General features: G+C 34.3%; 1 protein-coding gene across 2 annotated transcripts in view; it reads left to right on the forward strand.

Annotated features, from left to right (window-relative positions):
- Adar (Adenosine deaminase acting on RNA) overlaps window positions 1–12,949 on the forward strand; it is a 78,652-nt gene that overhangs the window by 54,690 nt on the left and 11,013 nt on the right. The window lies entirely within an intron of this gene.

The following is a 12,949-nucleotide window of genomic DNA, read 5'->3' on the forward strand; positions in this document are numbered from 1 at the left end:
ATATTTGGAAATAGCTGGTTAAAGTTTGTCGGGTTAGTGCCGATACACCCTGTATATAACTCCCTGCTCACTGACTTGAACTATTTCACTACTAACCTGTAGCAGTAAGTAGCTTGTAGCCGTTGAACGTGATATATCGCTAAATAGTATAAAACAGAGTCGCTATCCGTGTCTGTCTGTTTGTGCGCTTAGGTCTTCTAAACTACGCAACGGATTTTGATAGGGTTGTCACTATCATTTAGAGAATTTCTTCCGTAAGGTTTATATATATAATCCACGCAATACATTATTCATAGAAAGTTTAGAAATGTCGATGTTTTGTAATCAAGTCGTAAAAAATATATTTTGGTCGCTTATATCGCTAACGCTGGCTAAACGTTATGAGATACATGAAAATAATGTACTACGAAATTGTACATTTTAAACAGGTCTACAGAAAACTCTGTGGTGGTATATGTCTATCTCCCAAGGATAACCCCTAGCAACGCTGGGTACACCTCAGCTAGTAAATAGTATAATACCTCAAAATAATTCATAATAGTTTCATAAAAAAAAGTTTTTTGTGCCTACTGTAAAATTTGATAAATGGTAGCTATGCATTCTACGAATTAAGCCGTCTATGAATGAGTTTTACAGTGTATTTTGATAATCCTAAATATTTATTTTATTATAATTTTTGGAATAAAAAATTTACCAATGTAAATGCTTAAGGACGTAACTGCGAGATGCAGGTTTTGGGAAGTGCTTTCTTTTTATTGGTTGTTAAATCTCGTCAAGTCTTTTATAACCCCCATCAACTGTTGTACATATCCCTAGTTGGAAGCCTAATAGAACATAACTCCATAGTTTGGTCACTTTCTACCAAATTCATATTCATAATGTAAAAATATTTTAAAGAAAATTTCAACGCTTTATAAATTTAATAAATAAATTACTTGTTGTTAATGAATATTTTAAATATTCCGTTTTAGAAAATGAAACGACCCAACTTTTTTATTAAAATTGTATTCAAAATTTGATTGTTGTGAACTCCTGCATTTAATAAATCTACACGTATAGGTACGAATAACATTAACATTATAAATGTATATTATACATTTGTACAGCGCCCTTGAGGTGATTTGGCGCTAAATAAATTAGCCAAATATTATTATTATCTCATTCCAACTATAGTTTGCATTTACCATATTATTTAATTAATACATTCATTGGCTTTAAACCGCAGTAATCAGTTTTATTTGTGGCCATATTAATATTTACGTTGAGTTTGAAGATATTGGCAGATTATGTCACTTATTCATATTTTATATTACCTGTATTTTGTTAACTTTTATTATATGTTATATAGTATGTAATTACCTACTTTGCATGTAAAAGCCCTTTGCGCGTTTAAATTAAATAAATGAAAAATACTATTTTTAATATTGGTTAAACTATTATTAATTAGACGCCCATTAGGCTTTTACACACAGATGTTTTACATAAAAAATAGAAATAACCATGACATGTCAATGCTAGTAGATATATTATACGTATATGCGTACAATAATTATTCACTAGTAATTTCAAAATTATATCGTATTTTGATTTATAACAAATCTGAAAATAAACTAGTCCCGGCGAGAGCTCGTAGGCATGTCTTGTTTGAAAACGAAAGAGACAGAAGATATAAGATAGAACGATGACTTCACGTACGACATCTCGCTGTGACTAGTTTACAACGATCCGGTTTGCAGCCGTTGTTTGGTAACTCGTGCGTCAGCTGCGGGTGTCGGTTCCCGTGAACTGGAATTATAATTTTTTTATTGGACCATTGATTATTTGATATTTTTATTCCACCAATCAAGAGTTCTCCTTGACCTGCTTAGGAAACTATCTAGCATGAGTGGCTTGACCGTGTTGCAACGCAAGATCCCATAATGCTGGCACAATAATATATACGAAGTGCAAAATTGATCTTCTTTAGTTATGCAAACGCACTGTGGTTTCAATATTCTTAGCGCCCGTGTACAGAATTATAATTAACTTGGTTCCTTTCGTGTCCTTTCACCTTGGCGTCGGGCGGTAATGGAAGAACACCAATCTGGACTGTTTGCTGTTTTGTAGTGTATTCTTTCACCTTGGCGTCGCACAATGGGGCCGATGACCCCGAAAGTTGGCATCAAATCAGTGGTTGCAATGACATCAAATCTTTTTCGATTTTTAGTTCCGTATAGACATGTTGATAAAAATAAGTGAAAAAAATGTTCGAAAAGTCACGCATACTTAGTACAAAAATATAAAATTGAATAATATAAGATAAATTAAATCAGTCAAAATGCTCACTTTATTTCTCGTGCTATTTATTGACAGTTATACACATAATAAATCGTCTTCATCATCTTGTGACAATATACTATCGTCATCACTACTTGATTCAACTATCGAATCATTCCTGGTAGTCGTATTAGGGTCTGGTGTCTTTAGCATTTTCAGTACTTCTTTTGAAATTGTCTTCATTGTCCGGCTGCTGAACTTGTATTAAACGCTCAGCAGTGTGATCCAGCAATAGTTGCAATTTCACTTCCGCTGAAGATTCCGTGACCGTTATGAATTCACTTAATGGGTAACATTTTTTCTTAGCTCCTTGTACAATTTTGTATGAAGGAAATACCTCTTTATCCTTTTCTCTTATTAAATTGTATTGGTAGCGACTAAGTTTGGCATATACAATCAAAGCGAGTGCTTCATCACCACTCAATAATACCTTTTTGTTTTGGGTTTTATCGGTAAAAGCTTTTCTGTACTTATTTGCTCTGGTCGGCGTACTTAACGTGACGTCTTTGACTACAGTCGATGCTGCTGCTTTACCTGCCAAACGAAAACGTGTTGTGGGTAGCAAAAGCTAACTCAGTACTAGATGTTTTAGATCGCAATAGTATAGTTTTATGACGTTTCGTACGCTCAGACGACATATCAAATGACAGTGTGGGTCGACCTCTTTTCGTTTTTACTATTTCTGGTAAAGGTTTATAATTCTTAAACATAAGGAGGCTTTCGAGCCATTCTTTTAATAAAAAATATTATTTAATAAAAATAAGTCATGGATTCTGTGACACTTCAACCATTTGGTTTTCAATTTAGAACAGAATGCAGCTATTTCATTAAAAAGTTATTTTTGATTAAAGAGTTGACAATGAGTAAGTTCTAAGAGGTGTTTTTTCAGAAATTTTACTTTTTCGTCAAATTTCTTAATGCCAGAATTCTTCATAATCATGTATAATTCGAATCCCGTTAGAACCACGTCAGAAATTGTATCTAAAACAAAACACATTGATTATTAGACTACAACTGTTTTATATGAAAACTGATAGTCCTCACTTTCAAGTACTATAATTAAAAAAATTGTGCATACTTGCAAATATTTATAATTAAATCTTGTAGCTTAGATACTAAACTATATAAAAACAATTAAAATATGACGGGATCTCGTGGAACTCTAAACTATATACCTCTATGTCTAATATATTTTCATTCAAATAGGTGTTTGTTTTAATTTAAATTTATGACATATAGTATGAGGATATCAATAACTACTATAATATAATTAAAGTACATACCATAAGACATCGTATCCATATTGAATTGGATCTGTACACTTGATAGATTTTGCTTTTTATAAACTTGAAAAGTATTGAAATTTACGCGCTTTAGAAAACTGACACAGTCACCCGCATAAAGGTCAAGTTCAAACTGATCTCTCCCCGTCAGTATCGCGATTAGGGTGAAACGCTTCGGGGTAATTATGCAACACTTAATGAACTTCAAAACTAGCATACTTGCTTCATTGTAAAGAACATTTGATTTTCTGAATTTCAGCCAACGCGTTACATGAAGTCGCCCCAATGTGCGTCGGGCGGTAATGGAAGAACACCAATCTGGACTGTTTGCTGTTTTGTAGTGTATTCTTTAACCTTGGCGTCGGGCGGTAATGGAAGAACACCAATCTGGACTGTTTGCTGTTTTGTAGTGTATTCTTTAACCTTGGCGTCGGGCGGTAATGGAAGAACACCAATCTGGACTGTTTGCTGTTTTGTAGTGTATTCTTTCACCTTGGCGTCGGGCGGTAATGGAAGAACACCAATCTGGACTGTTTTGTAGTGTATTCTTTCACCTTGGCGTCGGGCGGTAATGGAAGAACACCAATCTGGACTGTTTGCTGTTTTGTAGTGTATTCTTTCACCTTGGCGTCGGGCGGTAATGGAAGAACACCAATCTGGACTGTTTGCTGTTTTGTAGTGTATTCTTTGACCTCTCCAGCAAGACTCTCTCGTCCCTCACTCCTGGACACACTGACCCCCAGATTCCTACCCACCCCTCATACATTTTTCCTTCGTTCAACTACCTCTCTTACCTTTCCTCGAAAAGACCCTCCACACAGCTTCCTTAAAGATGTCATAGGCCCCGAGGGAAATTATTTTCCTTAGAACCTCCTGTGTGGAGCTAGTTTTAAACAAAAAAAGTAAGTCGTAATAATAGAATAGCAGTAGTGTGTATTATTACACACTCAGTTATAAATATGTATTAGTTTACGAGTAAGTCACTTCTTAAGTCTATTGGGGGAAAGGATCAAAGCAACCGCAAGCGGCGTTTTGCGCCGATTATGGTTGCTTCGTTCCTTTCACATAATTCGTGACTTGGCTCGCTGTAATTTTGTCTTGTTTGTATGCAGCATTATGCTACGTATAAACATGACAAAATTTCCGCAAGCCGAGTCGCGAATTATGGGAAAGGAACGAAGCAACCGCAAACGGCGCGAAACGCCGCTAGTAAGACACCAACTATTAATCTTAGTTGCAATACATTAATGATATATCTTAACTTTAATTTATAACTGTACCCGGCGTTGCTCCGAGACTTTTCTCTACCTTCTATACAGGGTGTATCGGCACGTACCCGACAAACTTTAACCAGCTATTCCTTAGCATATTTGGAGTAAAAAATCTTATGTCCGGTAACGTTTTTTTTAATAAAAAATTTATTATTCATATTTTCACCACATGTCACCACTTCAAACTTTGACAAAGGATAAAATCCTTTGTCAAAGTTTGAAAACCCATCTGGCAAATATTTTATTCGAATTCCGTTGAATAATGCACGTGTGTACCTATATTGGTGCACTTTTACAAGCACAGCGAAATGGCACGGTTCGTCTCATTTTTAACTATTATTATTTAGTGTGTGCGAAAGAGCGAAGACGCTTTTTGACATACTTGCTTATAACAGCTGTTGAACACGAAACGCAATGCCAATGACAGTGATGTAGTGTGGAAATTTTTTTTTTTTTTTTTTTAATTGAAAAAAAAATGCTACCGGACAGCAAAGTGCCCATAACAGCAACTCCAAATGTGCTAAGGAATAGCTGGTTAAAGTTTGTCGGGTTAGTGCCGATACACCCTGTATACATATATAATATGCATGTATTATAATATATACCAACCTTCCGTAAGAAATTATCTAAATGATAGTCAAAACCATATCAAAATTCGTTGCGTAGTTTATGTTGTACGTATACATTAGCGAACCGAAACGCGAATCAAGCCACGAATTACGGGAAATGGTTTTATCTACGAAAATGGCGCTATGGAAATGCTACAATCATTACTGTTTGACTTTTTATAATAGACTAGCTGACGTGTACCCGGCGTTACTCGAATTTTCATCTTTTTATGAATATGATATGCAAGTTTTATCTATTGAAACCATTCGGAAAAATTCTCTAAATGATAGTGAAAACGGTTTATTTATGGTGAAAACCCTATTAAAATCCGTTGTGTTGTTTAGAAGACCTCAGCGCACAAACAGACGTGGATAGCGACTCTATTTTATACTATAGCGCTAAGCACAATGTTGTCTTCCAGAAACTGTAAACTTTGTAAGAAATTAGTAAACTATCGACAACTGGTGCGCAATTAATGATGGAGAATTTCATGTGCAAATGTTTCACAATTCGCTACCGGATATAAATCCGAAACCGTGGATGCATTTCCGATTGATGCCCTATCCACTAAGTTATCGAACCACATTCCTGCTAAGAAACGGCCAGTGGAAATTTCAAAATAAGTCTCTTGTGATTTCTACACTGCTTAATAATATTACTTACGACGGCCGGCATAGTCCAGTGGTAACGCATTGGACTGCCATTCCGAAGGTCGCGGGTTCGAACCCGGCGTGCGCAAATAAATTTTATTTGATTAATTTGTGTTATTTCACAATTAATTAATTAAAATAATATATAGTATATTTGCGGCACGTTCCAGAGTGGAAGATACAACCAGTATCGCCCTGGTGTAAGACCACCATTCAGAATTGAAACGTTGCTCCAAATGGCTTTAGCCGTGTTTAGTGACTAGATCTGAATAGCCAGGTACTTCCCCACCTTCCTCTTTCCTTTCCCCACTTACCTTCAGCCTCACAACATCCCCCAATTGGGGAAGCCATAGTCTCACTGGCTCCAGACGGGAGCAGTTGGGACTCTTGTGAGGTATTCACTATAAAATTTATTATTTTATCCACGGTGTTACAATACGTCACATGTCACTATTGTTTATTTCAAATTAAAATGTAAATGTTTTCAAATTATGTAGATGCAAACAAATCATTTTAAAGAGGCCACGTTTGAATGTATTTGTGCACACCGATAGTACCTATAAAAAGTTTTTTTAAAAAGAACCCGTTCGCAGTACTGTTACCAGTGTTGCCAATTCAGCTCTTTTAGAGCTAGATCTGGCTCTAAATCGACGTCGTCAGCTCCAAAAAAAGTCATTTAGCTTCTTAGCTCGTTTTTCAGATTTTTCAGCTCTTATTCACGTGAAATAATATTTAAAAAAAATTATATTTGCAATAATATTCCAAAATAACGAGGACTTCCCAAAAAAAGAGATTCCCCGAACTCCTGACAAGTAAACAGTTACTAAAAATAGCGCCGTTTACACGCACACTTCGGAGCGACCGAGTCCCGCGACACTTCAGGCCGCCGCGCAACTCTCACAGTGAACTGCGCTGTAGACCTATCGATATTTACTTTTCTGCAGACATCATTGCAAAAGCCGAAGTCCAATGGTTCAAGATCTTTCTAATACCCTGGAAAAGCACATCAAGCACAGTCAAGTTTTGGGCTGAGGTTCTAAAGTATCGTGATGCCGCTGATGAAAATCCTTTCCACGAAATCAGTTCTTTCGCAGTTTCGGTACTTGCTCTGCCGTGGTCAAACGGAGAAGTGGAACGAGTTTTTAGCCAGTTAAATATAGTCAAAAATAAAACTAGAAATAGACTTGGCAATGACATGGTTAATTCGATTTTAACAATTCGATCGGGGCTCAGGCGACACAACAAATGTTGCGAGGATTATGAACTTCCCCCAGAAGTTCAAAAAAAATTGGAACAATGGCTGTATATGAAAAAAATCCTGCTGAAGCCGGTCCTAGCAGTGCGATGGTACAGGAACTGGAACCGGATGACTGCTTAGATTTTTTAGAGGACTAGTCGCTGCCTAACAAAAAAAAATTATAACAATAAAAATATCCTGAAGACTTCGATATTATCAAAAATAATTGTAAATTATAAAAACAAACAAGTGTATTGTTGAGTGTTTGTTATGAGTTGTTCAAAAGCAGCCAACAAGAAGGACAAAAGGTAAGTTTTTTTTGTCAAAAATTCTGCAGTCCGCCCCCGAATTTTTCTTCTCTGAAATTCTCTAACAACCCCCCCCCCCATGCTTTATGTCACTTTCAAAATTTTAGCTCCTTTTTGGCTCTTTTTTGGGTTTCGCCTAGCTCTACTTTAAAATTCGAGTTGGCAACACTGACTGTTACCCCAAATGCAAATGCCCAAAGATACTCGGTGCGTACAGACGTTTATCAATTACGTTTAAATTTTGGCTCGCGATTCAATTCAACAATGTTTTTTTTATGTTTTTATTTTTACTTACTAACAAAAACAAAATGATTTTTTTTTACCATCCAGTGTACCACTACCTTATATTCTATTATCTTTTACCACTACACAAGCAAGGTTCTCTAAAATGATTTAACTGTATCAACTATCACCGTTCACAAACAAACTGGCAGACTCCTCGCCTACACAGTTTAGCAAACGAAAATACGACTGATATCGGCATTGATAACGTAAGGGTCTATAAAAACAGGACAACATTTTCGCGAGCCGAGCCGCGAATTATGGGAAAGGAACAAAGCAAGTACGTGGTGAAGGAATGATGATAACCAATAATGCATCGTAAAACATTTCGCGTATTCATAGACGGTCAGTAATCTACTCACGATTTAAAGGGATGACAGATTACGCTGTAACTTCAAAGCGTTTTATATAACGTCAAAATAGTTCTGAACATAAAAAAACATAATCTGCACATCTCACTAGGGCATCAAGATGTGCAGCTTTACAATTAAATCATTTAAAAAAAATACATATAAGTTAACTTATTATAATAATAAAATTAAATTTAAACCCACAAAAGAATAGTTATTGACACGGTTGTGTCGAGACCGGTCGCAACAAATAAAGTACATTTTAGTAACAAATTTACGAAAAATAAAACAAAAATGTCTACAATGAAGCATTGGGCAGTACTTTTGTAGTCAGTTGGCAACAATAATATTCTTAGACACAAGCATAGGGTAACCATACTAACTGCAGGAAGTAAATATTGGTTGTATCGAAACAGGGCTTCCACACGGATTTATGATATAAGCGACAACATGGGTGATCCAAAATCATCACTCTCAGCTAGTACAGAGATTTTGACCATTTTCTTGAATGAATTAACGTAGTAATAACGTAGCTATAGTTTTTATATTTTCACCAAGCATATTATATAGTAACGGAGCTTTATATGAGAAACTCCTTTGTCCGAAGGATATTCTGGTATACACCGGCTTATACATTAAAGAAGAACCCATTCTAGTGTTGCGCACTTGTTGAGATCTTTTGGCAGTAATAATGTTGTTGAAAAATTTACAGAGAGCCTGTATTATGTACAACTGCCTTACTGTCATAATTTTGCTTTCACTATAAATATAATGACTTTGAAGGATACATTAAACTTATTATATACATAATTTTTTAAATTAAGTTTTGCGCAACATTTAAAGGTTCTAGGGTAGTCTTGTTCCAAGAACCCCACCAGACAACATTATATGAAATTGAACAAGATCATAATATACAGTTTTTAGTGTAACTTTGTCCAATATGCTTCTTAGATTCTTGAAAATGTAGGCTAGCCTTCTTATTTTGTTTGTTAATATAGTAATGTGATTGTTCCATTTTAAATTTTCATCAATAATTAAACCCAGGTATTTTCTGTTGTCTACCCTTTCCAAAGATTGACAGTTACATTCCTGCACACAACTATGTATTTTTTATGAACGGTCCAAATATGGTTGATTTACAGAGGACATGCTAAAAGTAATATATTTAGTATTGTTCATATTTAAGGTTAACAAGTTTGGATGAAGTCAATTTTTGACTGCCCTTAATCCTGCCTCGCACTTAGCATAAGTTTCATCCCGTGTATCAGCAGCAAACACCAAGGCAGTGTCATCTGCAAATACAATTGAAGTACCAGAAAACGTCAGTTTATAGAGGTAGTTAATAATATCGAAGCCAAATTGATTATCTTCGGAGAGAAAATTTCGATAGAATTTCATATCTTTTTACATAAGACATCAACCTAGTTTTAGCGAATTTCTATATTATTTTTGATAAGGTATTTAGCAAGGAGATAGGTCGATAGTTATTTACATCTATGTTATCTCCTCCTTTAAATTATGGAATAAATTTGGAATTTTTGCAATGATTAGGAAACAAGCCATTCTCAAAACTAACATTTACAATGTATTTGAATTTACAATGTATAAATAAAGTGATGTAAACAAAGTTATTTGTGTTTTAATAAAAAATAAATAATGCCATCACAAAGTGAAAAGCAGTTAGAAGAAGTTTTCTTCGAAAAATTATTTACAATGTGTGTAAGGTACAACTAGTTCAGAAGCATTTTGTTTGTAGACCATTGCACTTATACTGTCATTTCCACCAGAAAAACCTGATTTTAGCTCATTAATCACCTTTAGAACTTCATTACAATTCGTTGGTTTGAATTCAGAACAGTCATTTTGCATAGATTGTGTTGGATTATAATTTTTGATTAAACATTTTTCACTGGTGTTATTTGCACTACACAAAAGATTAGCAAAATTTTGACCTGTATCATTAAAATAATTATTCACATGGTTAGTGCTGTTGGATTATCATTTACAGATAAAATTTTATTATTTATTTTCAGTTTATTTGTGGACACTGATTCCTTTTGCAAATCCAATGCTTGTTTTATTATTTTCCATTCTTGCTTTATGTATCCTTTTACCCCATGAAGCTTCCCTTTATAATATGTCTATTAGAACACCAGTTTCTGTATCTTTTATAGTGTGCAAACAGTTCCGATATTATTTGGTTCTTTACGACAACTCTTGTGTAATTTGTCACGTTTTATGAGGCAGTTAACAATTCCAGAAGTTATCCATGGTTTCAAGTACTTTTTATTACAATGGATTCTCTTAGTAGATGAGCAATTGCCGATTTCTAATTTTAGACGCCTTATGAAATTATCAGCTGCATTATTGACATCACTTGTAGATAAGACTGTATACCATGTTTCCTCTTTTAGTGTTGAATTTAGTAGTTCATCATCCACAGTCAGTCTAAGCTTTCTATTTTTGTTAATTATTTTATTTTTTTACCATAGATTTAGGATATTTCAATAGTGTAGCAAAATGGTGTGCAATACTGGTCCTGAATACAGTGCTCTGAGGATCATCTTTCGACTTAACCATAATGTGGTCAATACAACTCTCAGTACTTGATGTTACTCTAGTCGGTGAAATAATAAATGGTTTTAAACCGTAGTAAATCAAAAGTGAAAGATGTTGTTCATTTTTATGTTGTTCATATCCAAAATATTTGTATTAATATCACCACATAAAATCACTTCGTGGTTATGTGTTGATACCGAATGTAGTAAATCATTTAGGTGGTCAAGAAAGGTATCAATGTGTGCTTGAGAAGGAGATCTATAAAATGCTATAATACATACATTATAAGGTAGTTGTAATTTAAGACAATTGGCATGTGGAATAGTTATTTCTTCAACAGAAACTATGACATCATTCCGAGAGTAAACGACAACTCCATCATTTTGTAATTATTTTTTTTGGTGCTGGATGATGAATATCCAGTAATACCTGGGAATATAGATTGAATCTTTCAACCAAGCCTCACTAAAAACGATAATACCAAATCTATGTTGAATTGCTTCGAGAACTGCTACAGTGTCATCGAAATTTTTTTTTATGCATCTTATATTCATACATATTGATGGGTCATCTATGTTGATATTGATTTCATTGTCGTCATTTAGTCTTTAGTCCTTGATCCAATAAAAAAATCCATATTATCGGGAAGATACATAATAATATTAATATTTGTCAATTATTCGACAATGTCGTTTGCAGTTTTTTCGTTTGATAATTTAAAAAGGTCATCCTCGTGCTTGATGTTAAATACTTTTGTTCAATCATTCTTTTTAATCGGGATCTTACCGTTTTTGAACCATACGTAAGAGAAGTTGTGACTTTTTGCTATTAGCTTTGCTTTCCACATGAGCTCTTTGAAGCAAGGAGACATTTTTTTCCAATAAAATTTTTGTTTTTGCTGTCGACATTTTGTATCTTTGCTTTGGCTCTCAGAGCTAGTAGAGCATGACGCTTAGTCAAATCGTGTACTTGAATTGACAGTTTTTAATGCGGTCTGGGATCATAAGTTCGAAATGCACGTTGAATGTCTGTTTGGATAAGTTTTAGACCGAGGGTGCCCGCCACTCGAATTGCCGCATCTACTGGTTGTTCCCCGAGTCGTTCTATAAGGTTAGAAGGTTCCGGAAAGTTCGAGAATTCTCTCGAAAGTTCTGAAAGGACCCACAGCAACGCGTGGCGGGGTACAGCTAGTAAAAGATAAATTATATTAAGATGAATTGTTTGTTTGCGCATACGAAATAGGCATACAAATACAATAATGGAATGAATCGCAGATAAAATGTTGTAATTGTATACTTTCTTGGAAGAATGGAGTTTGTATGCGAACAAAACTTTTTATTCATATTTCTTATGTCCAAATACAATATTGTCTCAGTGATTCAATATAATATTGTATTTGTACGCCTTTCTTAAAATAATTCAGTGTGCAATGTATTCGTATATGGACAAAAGTATTTATTCATATTCATATTGCGTGTCTATATAAATATATCAACAAATAATTCATTAAAGGTAAATTCATGCAAAGCACTACGAAGTAATGCTAAGGACGGGTTGTTTCGGAAAATTTGAACAATTCATCAAATTTCAACGTTCATTTTCGGGTTCTGTGAAAGACTTATTCTATTTATATATCATTGTAGGCTAGTTACTTGACAAAACTGAAATAAAAACAGAACTTGAAAAAATCTTTCACAGAACTTGAAAATGAACGTTGAAATTTGATGAATTGTTCAGATTCTCCGAAACAACCCGTCCTAAATAATTTTCTATGAAAGATCAGATTATGAATTCTTTTAAATATATACCTTAAGAGTAAACGTAACGTACGTTATAATCTACGCATTAGTAGATGGCGTCAATTAAATTATTTTATGAATTGGATTGAATCACCGATACAATATTGTACTTGTATGCATTTCTTGCAAGAATTGACTTTTTATACGGACAACACTATTTATTCATTTTCATATTGCGTATTTACGGGCACAAACAAAGAATTCGTCTTAATATTTTAATCCATAACTTGCAAAAAGTGTATTTTAATAAAATAATTTAAAAAAACTATATATTAATAAAGCTAT

This window comes from Hesperophylax consimilis, chromosome 4 (assembly GCF_061612785.1).
Source record: "Hesperophylax consimilis isolate HC1 chromosome 4, BYU_Hcon_1.0, whole genome shotgun sequence".
Taxonomy (NCBI): domain Eukaryota; kingdom Metazoa; phylum Arthropoda; class Insecta; order Trichoptera; family Limnephilidae; genus Hesperophylax; species Hesperophylax consimilis.